Source organism: Peromyscus maniculatus, chromosome 3 (assembly GCF_049852395.1).
Source record: "Peromyscus maniculatus bairdii isolate BWxNUB_F1_BW_parent chromosome 3, HU_Pman_BW_mat_3.1, whole genome shotgun sequence".
Lineage (NCBI taxonomy): Eukaryota > Metazoa > Chordata > Mammalia > Rodentia > Cricetidae > Peromyscus > Peromyscus maniculatus.
Genome location: NC_134854.1, coordinates 94001672 through 94011030, shown reverse-complemented (window position 1 = coordinate 94011030; position 9359 = coordinate 94001672). Strand labels below are relative to the sequence as shown.

Genomic DNA, 9359 nt, shown 5'->3' with positions numbered 1-9359 from the left:
TTTCTTGTTAAATTCCTTGCTACTGCTGGGAATAGTTTTAGAACCAGGAAGGGAGGGAGGGAGGACAGGCAGGGAGGCTGGTCTGTGTGATTCACCAAACTCTTGCTTGAGTCTGAATGGCAATTGGGTAACAACTATAACTGGATCTCAACTAAGCCTGCATAGACAATACTCAAGGACATCGGATCCCCAAGGATCCCAATACTGGATTCTTAGGATCAAGGAATAGGATTATCCTGCTCCAGGAACTGTCACTCCCCATGGAATGTCCTTGATTAGCAAATTTCACCAATAAAATGCTATGTGTCTAGCATGGAATCACAACACACAGTCCCCCATCTCAATTAACTCATCATCTATAGGAGAAGCAAGAAGAAAGCTGGGTGGTGGTGGCACACACCTTCAATCTGGGCACTCAGGAGGCACAGGCTGGTGGGTCTCTGAGGCCAGCCTGGTCTACAGACAGGGCTACACAGAGAAACCTTGGGGGGGGAGAGGGAGAGAGAGAGATAGATAGAGAGAGAGAGAGAGAGAGAGAGAGAGAGAGAGAGAGAGAGAGAGAGAGAGAATGAGCCTGAGGCTTTGTGTAAGAGAGTCGTATGGCTAGATTAGGCAGCATTTATGAAATATTTGTGTCAAGTGGAGCAGAGTGGGAAATGTGTGAAACTGTTTTTTGCTTTTGGGGATTTTGTTGTTGTTTTGTTTTGTTTTTTTTTAAAGGTGATTTCTAAGGGGACTTTAATAAGGATTGGAGAGGTTCTGGGCTGCCCACTTACGTTTGGCGGGATCTGACATCACAGTTTCTTGTGTGCGGCACATTTTAAGCATCTAACCAATTTCCCATGTCTCTGAGGCTGAGTTCCTGTTCTTGGTTGTTGCGTTGTATACCTACTGGCCACAGGGAGATCCTGAGTCCTCCCTCCGTGTTTGGGGGAGACGCACCTTAGATTAACACGAGCTCTCAGGGAAAGGAAAACACTTCTTCTGCATTAGGAGTTGTGGAGCAGCTAACATTGCTCACACATTCTCCTGGGGCAATAAAAATTCTCAAGCTATTTCAACTCAGTCTGGATTCTGTTTTTTCCCCCTGTGTCGGGACCCAAAGCACCACAATTGCTAGGGTCATGGACTCTTAACAGGGAATTGGAGTTCATCTTTGAAAAATGAATAGAAATTAGACATGTGTCTTAGTTAGGGCTTCTATTGCGGTGAAGAGACATCATGACCACGGCAACCCTTCCAAAGGAAAAACATTTAATTGGGGTGGCTAACATTTTCAGAGGTTGAGTGCATTATCATCATTATGCGACATGTTGGTGTGCAGGCAGACTTTGGTGCTGGAGCTTTGTGTCTACATCTCCACAGGCAGGCAACAGGAAGTGGTCTGTCACACTGGGTAGTACCTTAAGCATATATGAGACCTCAGTGACACGCCTCCTCCAGCAAGACCACACCTACTTCAATAGGCCACACCTCCTAAAAGTGCTACTCCCTTTGGGGACCATTTTCTTTCAAACTACCACAACAGGAAAGGGGGTAAAGTTTATAAATCAATAAATAAAAATTTAAAAACTTGTTCTGGTCCTCTTAGTTAATGAGAGACACAGTCTAGCAGCCTTCATATATGTCCTCTGACCAGAGATGGCATCGGAAATGTTGCCTAACTAATGTGGCACAGGTGCAAGCCCAGATATTGGTTAGCTGCTCATTAAACCCAACACCACTCTCCTTGGGGCACTAGCAAGACTACACTTCCCAGCCTCCTCGATGGTGGAAGTGACGGACTAGTATACCTGCTCATTTATGGTCTCTCTCCATCTTCCAGCTTGTTTCCCTGGTTGTGGAAGACGTATGTTACAGTCCACAGAGGATAAATAGAAAGGAGGCTGGGCCCCAGAGGACCCATGCCATCATGACTTTATCTGGATAATAAATAGCTTTTGTTCTCAGACTGCTAGGGTTTTGTTATTGCTGCTGGCCTGGCCTCATCCCTAGTTGAGAGTCCAACTTACTACAGTGGAGACCAGCTGGAAAAGTAGAGTGGAGGCCTGGAGGCCTTCTGCAGGGCCTGTAACACCCTGGCTATTACTGTGGGAAAGAGCACTTCCTGTGCTCTGCAGTCTAAAAAAGAATGAGCTGCAGGTACTGCCTGAAGGGGGAAGGGGAAGGCAAAAAGCGGTTTTAAAAAAAGAAAAGGCCTGCTAAGTGGAGGGAGGGGCAGAATCCAGGCCAAGCACCAGCGTTGTTCACAAGGCGGGACTGTGGGCAGAAATCCTTGATTCGTGAGAGAGGGTCCTGGCCTTCAAGTATCACAGAGAAGAAGCTGTAGCTGATGGCTGAGATGGGCATTTGAGAACTGTGTTGGTTTTCCATCACCGTGGCAAAGAGAAAAGGCTTGTTTTGACTCCTACTTTTGAAGGTTCTGGTTCACACGTGGGTGCTGCCATTGCTTTGAGCCTGTGATTCATTGCAGAAGTACATGGTAGGACATGCAAAGCAAGATGAAGAGAGAGCTGGGGTCCCTCTACTCCTTTTGAGAGCATGCCCCTAGTGACCTAAAGACCTCTCTCTCATGAGGATTAAGAATTCTACCACCTCCCAACAGCACTTAGTGGGGCCTTCATGAGATACTTACGGTCTAAACCACAGCAGGGTTAAACATTGCCATTGGGGAGCCTCGGGTCTCATGATCTGGTGACCCAGACATAAACAGCTCTCCACCCTGAAACACAGACAGCTGGTTAAGCCACTTGTTTGCCTGGGAGCGCTTCTGTTCATTCCGATCCCCGTTTCTGAGTGGCGTGGTTAGTTCAAGGAATGGTCATGTTTACCTTTCTGCTACTCCAGTGGCCGACACAGGGTCAAGTCCGGTTTTCAGTTTCTCCGGCCCCTGCCCTCTGGCTACACACGGACAAATGATTAGTGCAGTTGTCCCTCAGGACACCCCCCATGATATCCAAATCAGCAGATGCCCCGGTGCCTATACACAGGGTGATGAGGATATGGCATCTAACCTGTTTTTACAGCAGTTGCCCGATATTTGATACCTGTTTTGGTGTTATTCATTTTCCTATACTTTTATATTCAACTAGCTGCATAATTTTGTCTGGGAAGTAAATTTCCAAAATACCATTTGCTTCTTCTTCTTCTTGTTATTTTTAATTTACCTAAACAGAAGTTCTTTTTAATGTATGTGTCGGGGTGGGGTGCAGGTTCCTGGAAAGGCCAGAACAGTCAGGGCCACTGCAGCTGGAGTTGCAGGTGGTTGTGAGCCATTCATCATGGGTGCTGGGAACCAAACTTGGATCCTCTGGGAGAGCAGCAAGTGCTTCTAACTGCTGGGCTGTCTCCTCAGCCCCCCAACCGCAGGCCGCTCTGACCAGTCATGGGTTCCGTGACTTTGCAGGAACACAGCTAGCATATTTGTTTGTATATCTTTTGGGGGCTTTTGTGCTATATTATGGTTGGGCTTTCTTTCTCGTCAGGTTTTCTGCATATCACACTGTCCTCCTCCTCCCTTTTCTTCTTCCTTTTCTTGTTCTTTTTCAGCTGATTAATCTCTCTAACTCCATTGTTTCTTCCTTTTGTATCGCATTGGAAGCTTTGTATCCTACCTTTATTCCTTAGAGACTGTGGTTAAATGTGGAAGACACATACTGAAACAGAATTTTCTAAACATTCTAAAGTTACTTACATCATTGGTCCATACCCATTTGCCCCACATTTTGCTACAAGCTACAAGCTAATAATTATTTTTAAACAATTGAAAACAATCAAAAGAAGGTTAATATTTTATCACATGGAAAGTTAGCTAAAACTCAAAATTTAATCTTCTTGAATAAAGTTTTGCAGAAACAAATGCATATTTGCTTGCATCTCCTCTATGGGTACTTTTGTGCTATTACAGGAGAGCTAGGAAGAGGACACAGCACACATGTATGACCCACCAAAAAGTCTAGCCTTTCTTGAAAATGTTTGCTGACTCCTTATCTACATGTAGATCCCCTCCCTAGTCAAAGTAGATAAGAACTATAACACAGAGATTAATTCTTCTAACCAACTCCTCCCAACTCTATATCACATCTGTGTTGCACTCATTTGAAATTTTAGCGCCCCAAATTATAAACACAGCTGTTCATTGGGGGTGAGTGGATGAGTAGATTGTATTATAGCAACGCAATGAAATATCACTTGTCAACAAGAAAAGGAATGAACTACTGATACGCACACTGATGTGGGTGGGTCTTAAAATATGTGAATTTATTGTGTGTACATGATAATTCAATAAAGCTAATTTAAAGAACCTTCTCTGGAATTGGAGAGATGGCTCAGTGGATAAAGGGCTTGTCACAAAAATATAAGGACTGGAATTTGGATCCCCAGAACTCCTGTAAAACCTAGGAACAGAGACCGCCAATAATCCCAGGACTCAGAGGTGGGGAGGAGTCTCCAGGGAATACTAGCTACAGTAGCTGGAATTAGTGAGTTCTGGACTCATCAAAAGACACTGTCTCCATAAATAAGAGAACAAGCAAGTAAGATACTCAAGGCCAACTTAGGGCCTCCACACACACCCCACACATGCACTTATGCATGCATACATACACATGCCTACACACATTCAAACATACACATACATGCACGCATATGCAAAAAAGAAAATCCCTTTTCAGGACAAAGTTAATCTTTAGGAAGGAATTTATGATGGGGGAAAGAGTGAGAGAATCTTTATTTATTTATTTATTTACTTACTTATCTACTGATTTAATTACTTTTAGAGATGCTGGAGACTCATCCCAGACAGGGCACCAACAACAGGCCAAGAAAATGATTCCACCTGTCTAGCTAAGTAAACCAGTGAGTATAATTAGGGTTACTAATAGGACTATGGGTCAGGGTTACTTATAGAAGAATGGGCGACTCAGGGGAGGGATACCACCAAAGAAAAGTCTCCTGAGAAACCATTAACTATTTACATAGCCTCAGAGGAAGCCTCATGAGTCCCTTGCTTAAACAACCGTTAGCTGCCTCAATGTCCTTGGGGAGGAGCAGGGCCTTGTGAGTCCCTCTCCTTCGTGACAGGAAGTGGAAGTTGTTAATAGGCTCAACCTTGTGCTGTTCTTGCTCGGTAATCCCAGGAAAGCAATGGGCTGCCTCAAGGCTCAAGGGTGGCTGCCATTCTGGAACACTTTCCCCACACAGCCCTGTGATGACCGACGGAGACCGTTCTACGCCACAAACCTACCCCTCGTGGAGCTCAGCCTGGGCTGTGGCTGCTCTGATGTCTCTCTGGAGGCTCTTGCAGGAGGATCTGTGAGGTTTGAGAGATGGTGACAGCCTCCTCCTAGGTGGGACCGGGTTCAACACTTTAGTGACCTCTGGCAAGGTACTTAATACATAAGGTTGAGTTTCCCACGACAATTATAAGAATCATAACACCTTCTTCCTGGGGTATTATACAGTCTGTTGTTTGTTTGTTAGGGTCAAACTCGGGGCCTCATGCATGCTAGTTAACTGCTGCACCAGTGAGCTGCACTTCCGGCTCTGACAGATGGAATGTCTCCTCTGCTTGTACACTGCACTCACCCCATGGGAATCCCTGCTCTCGGGGCTGCTGGTTCCCTGAGCTGGTATTCACTGAAGTCAGATTTGGGCTCTGATGCCGTCTATGATCAACAGGTGTGACTCTATTCCTCTCAGCAGCCTCCAAAGTAGTGTGTTTTCGTATACTACAATTAAGAAAACGTGCACACAGTCTCAAATCTTCAAACCCAGATCAAACACAAGTATTACTTTCCTAGGTCGTCCCAAGATGACCAGCAGGTAAAGTTCATTACTTCTCATCTTATTTCAGCCTCCAGTCTTCCTTGCCTTACCAAGCTGGTGTGAGGATGAGGAAGTTGAGAATCACGTGATAATCTTAGGTAATAAAAGTACTCACGAGAACTACATTTCCCAGGAGCTGCAGGACACCCTCCAGAGCTCCCCATTATTCTTGTACCAGGTAATATAGTGTTGTTGTTTATTTCTGCTCTTTTTGGGGGTCCTACCACCCAGCTCCTAAATAAATCACACAGAGGCTTATTCTTAATTATGAATGCCCGGTGTTAGCTTGGCTTATTTCTAGCCAGCTTTCCTTAACTTATTCCATCTGTTGCCTCTGGGCTTTTCCTGTTCTCTTACTTCTGTAAATCTTAGTCTTACTCTGTGTGCTGTGCGGCTGGGTGGCTGAGGGGTGGCTGGGTGGCTGAGGGGTGGCTGGGTGGCTGAGGGGTAGCTGGGTGGCTGGGTGGCTGAGGGGTGACTGGGTGGCTGAGGGGTAGCTGGGTGGCTGGGTGGCTGAGGGGTGGCTGGGTGGCTGAGGGGTGGCTGGGTGGCTGGCCCCTGAGGTCCTTCTCCTTCCCCGACCACTTCTTTGATCTCTCTCTTCTCCCAGCTTTCTCCTTCTATTTATTCTCCCTGCCTGCCCCACCTATCCTTTCTCCTGCCTTGCTATTGGCCATTCAGTCTTTATTAGACCATCAGGTGTTTTAGACGGGCACAGTAACACAGACTTACAGAGTTAAACAAATGCAACATAAGCAAAAGTAACACACCTTAAAATAATATTCTACTACAAGAGAGGATGCCTTGAGAAATCCTCGAGTTAGGACACTAAATTCATGAGTCACTGGCCAGTAAAATATGAAGCACCTGGGAATTTATTGCTCAGGATAATTCTGTCTCCTGTCTGAATTAGACCTGTTGAGTCAGTCTCTCAGGAGTAGGTCTTACTATGTACCACGGCTGGCTTGGAATTCACTCTGTAGACCAGGCTGGCCTTGAACTCAGAGATCTGCCTGTCTCTGTCTCATATATGCTGCCATAGCTGGCCTAAGGATACGTGTTTTAACAACCTCTAAGGGGATACTTACTTTCTTTTTCTCCCCACAAGACAAAGGTTTCTCTGTGTAGCTCTGGCTGTCCTGGAACTCACTCTCCAGATCAAGCTGGACTTGAACTCAGAGATCTGCCTGCCTCTGCCTCCTGAGTGCTGGTGTTAAAGGTGTGCGCCACCACCATGCCTGACTTCTAACAGGATTCTTGGAGCAGCACTATTCTAAATAATTCATAAAAGAACATACATGTGAACCGTCTCTGTCATCTTGCCCTTGCCTTGCTGAGCTATTCTGAGATTCCTCTCCAAGGACGGATGGGACCAGACAGGGGAAGTCCCACACAAAGTGTGCTTTCCTCTTTCTGTTACTCTCCTATCACTTGTCTGTCACAGCTATTTGACCGTTGACAAAATGACAAAGTGAAAATGACAGGTGGTACATTTGGTAATACCAGGCAAACCACAGATGAATGCTAAATGGACGTCTACCCAGCTGGGCCCAGCCAGGCAGGTTAACAGCTCTGTCGGAAGGGCGTTGGCAGAGCCGGGCAGCCTCAGACTGAAGACTGTGCTCCAGCCCATCCAATGCAACAATGATAATGAGAAGAAAAATGGAGGAGGAGGAAGAGGAGGAGGGGGGAAGGGCAGGAGGAGGAGAAGGAGGAGGAGGAAGTCACTATCTGTCCCTGAAAAAAATTCCTGCGTTGACACCTTGGATCTCAGTGTGGCAATACAGACTTTGAAGGGGAGAAGCTTAGGGCTGGAGAGCCGGCTCAGCAGCTAAGAGCAATGGCAGCTCTTCCAGAGAACCTCAGTTTGATTGCCAGAACCCACGTGGTGGCTCACAACCATTCTTAACTCCAGTTCCAGGGGAGCTGATGCCCTCTTCTGGCCTCCATGGCACGAGGCGCACATGAGGTGCACAGGTCTACATGCAGGAAAAACACCCACCCACATACAACTTAAAAAACTGTAACAAACGCCGGGCGTTGGTGGCGCACGCCTTTAATCCCAGCACTCGGGAGGCAGAGGCAGGCGGATCTCTGTGAGTTCGAGGCCAGCCTGGGCTACCAAGTGAGTTCCAGGAAAGGCGCAAAGCTACACAGAGAAACCCTGTCTTGAAAAACCAAAAAAAAAAAAAAAAAAAAAAAAAAAAAAAAAAAAAACTGTAACAAGGCCGGGAGGTGGTGGCGCACGCCTTTGATCCCAGCACTCGGGAGGCAGAGGCAGGCGGATCTCTGTAAAAGTGGGGTGCAGTAGGCGGCTCCTAGGTTCCTGGGTTGCTGCCTTCAGAAGGGAACAGTGGAGGGAATTCTTGTGGAAAGGAGTTGTCGTAAAAATCTGCACCCTAGGCCCCAGTGTCTCCACGGCTTCTTGTACTGAGATGCTTTCCTCTCCTCACACGGATTCTTGTGCTTCTCCAAGTGGCCCAGCCAAAGAAGCCTCTCCAGAGCCTGGGTGGGTCTGCTTGAATGGTCAGCCTCCCCAGACATGAGCTGAATAACCCGGCTCAGCTCTTCATCTCAGCAGTCTGATGAGCACAGTCACATTCTGGCCTGCGGTGGGATGTCGCTTGCTTTGTCACTGAGGGACTCTGGATACTAAAGTTCCTGGCACCTGGGGTATGTATGCCTGGCACAGATGAGAGCAGGCCTGCTCTGGCATCTATGACTGGAGAAGCTGTTGGGACCCAATTCAGGCTGCCTTTATGCTAGGCTGTCCATCACAAGAGGGAGTAGGGGCCATGGGACTCCATGATAAACGTGCCGAGTTAGCATCCAAAATGATTTGTCTACTGCTGAATGTGTGTGACCATGTCAGGAAGACTTCGTAAGTATCATTTTTTAAAAATTGAGTGTGTGTGTGTGTGTGGAGGGGGGTGCCTGTGTTGAGATCAGAGGTCAACTTCATGGAGTCCACTCTTTCCTTCCACCTTTATGTGGGTTCTGGGGACCAAACTCAGGTTGTCAGACTTGGGTGGCAAGCACCCTTACCTTGTCTTGAAAGTTCCCTCTAAGTGTTACAGCTCAGATGGAACGGTAGCCTGGCAGTCGGGAGCCAAGGAATACCACGAAGTCACATCAACAACAAAACTCACACAAGAGATTTATTGGGAGGAAAAAAAAACTGGGTGGGTGGGGGGGGGGAGGGTGCTGCCTCTGCTCTGGTGAGAAACAGCAGAGAACTGGGCTGAAGGCAGGGCTTATAGTTTCTTGGGAAGGGGGTGGAACTCTTCAGGATGAAGCTTTCCAGGGTGGAGATTGGTGTGATTTCACATCCAGAGCTTGGGCTTTTCACTCTGTAGGGCAGAGCCTGGGTCCAGCAGCTAGGGCAGTTAGAGTGTTCTGTGGGTGGAACCTGGCAGTTGGAGGTCCTCGGGGGAGGTGCTTACATTCCCCTCTCCCCTTTTAAAATTTTATTTAGTGTGTGTAGGTTAGAGGACAACTTGTGGGTTCTGGGGACCCAGCTTAGATGTCAGGCT

General features: G+C 47.1%; 1 long non-coding RNA gene across 1 annotated transcript; it reads right to left on the bottom strand.

Moving 5' to 3' along the window:
* Positions 1 to 2471: 2471 nt before the first annotated feature.
* Positions 2472 to 8947, bottom strand: LOC143272392 (uncharacterized). Its single transcript, XR_013049906.1, has 3 exons — positions 8872 to 8947; positions 5587 to 5729; positions 2472 to 2722 (listed from the first exon to the last, which is right to left on the bottom strand). It is a non-coding gene; the product is annotated as an uncharacterized LOC143272392 (long non-coding RNA).
* Between the last annotated feature and the right edge of the window lie 412 nt (positions 8948 to 9359).